The following is a 1264-nucleotide window of genomic DNA, read 5'->3' as shown; positions in this document are numbered from 1 at the left end:
ATGATGATAGTGATGATGATGCTGCTGCTGATGAGAGTGATGATGATGTTGAGAGTGATGATGATGATAGTGATGATGATGATGATGACGATGAGAGTGATGATTCTGCTCCAAATGTCCTGAATCTGAAAAGCTGAGTTTTGATCTTGTGTCTTTTTGGTGTTTCATAGAAGAAGGTCCTGAGTTCACCATGGCCGGGGTCTTTCTGTGTGGAGTTTGCATGTTCTCCCCGTGGTTGCGTGGGTTCTCTCCCACAGTCCAAACAGATGCAGTTAAGTGGGGGCAGGTTAACTGGTAACTCTAAATTGCCCATAGGTGCGAATGGTTTTCTGTTTCTATGTGTTAGCCTGGCGACCTGTCCAGGGTGTACCCTGCCTCTTGCTGATGCGGAAGAGGATGCATGGATGGATGTTTTCCTCTAAAACCAGTTCAAAAATAAAGATATTCCTTTTTGAGGAAACTTGGCCATCTTTAAAATGACAGAATGAAGATTTTAGAGTTGAAAGTTTTATTTTCTGTGAAAAAAAGTTTTTATGAGTTAATAATTTTCAGCCTTTTCACATGTTTGGAGTCTGTGTGGAAAGAGCTCCAAACTTTATTTATTCTGACACAGCTGCAGTAGCTGGATGTAACTGGTCCCAGTCCTGATCCTCGTCCCGGTTCCAGCTGCTGCTTCAGGCTCTGAGCGTGCTCACATAAAAAAGGTCAAAGGGTCATGTGACTACCATGACCTGGTTGCAAATATGTTAGAGGGTTAGACCAGCTGTTGGCTTCAAAACGATGTGTGACAAGCAGATTGCCTCCACTGTGGGCGGAGCTTTAAGATCCCTGCTACACGATGTCTGCCTTTTGTTTATCATTTCAGCTCAGTCAACAACAAAAAATCTCTTAAATCTATTTTATTTATCAATTTTATTATTTGTAACTTCATTGTTATGAACTCCCAGTGGAGGGGCCCCTTTTGAGTATGTACCCAGGACCCCCCAGGCTCTAGGACTGCCACTGTGTCATCTGTGGCTGCATAAACGAGACTTACAGATAGAAAAGTTTAAATGTTTTATATTTATAGTTTATGATTTAAAAAGGACACATAAGTGTAAACGTGCCGAACAAGAAACACACCATCAGACATAAATGCATAAAATCACATCATAAACCATCAGTGTAGTGTAAAAATGATCTGTACGCATTGATGAGCTGCTGTGACGTCACAGCTTTTAGGAACGATAGCTGTGTCCCAAACGTCGCTGCATCCTCCGGAGGC

Source organism: Pundamilia nyererei, unplaced genomic scaffold (assembly GCF_000239375.1).
Source record: "Pundamilia nyererei isolate P.nyererei 1_Seehausen unplaced genomic scaffold, PunNye1.0 scaffold00154, whole genome shotgun sequence".
Lineage (NCBI taxonomy): Eukaryota > Metazoa > Chordata > Actinopteri > Cichliformes > Cichlidae > Pundamilia > Pundamilia nyererei.
Note: the sequence above shows the minus strand (reverse complement) of the source record.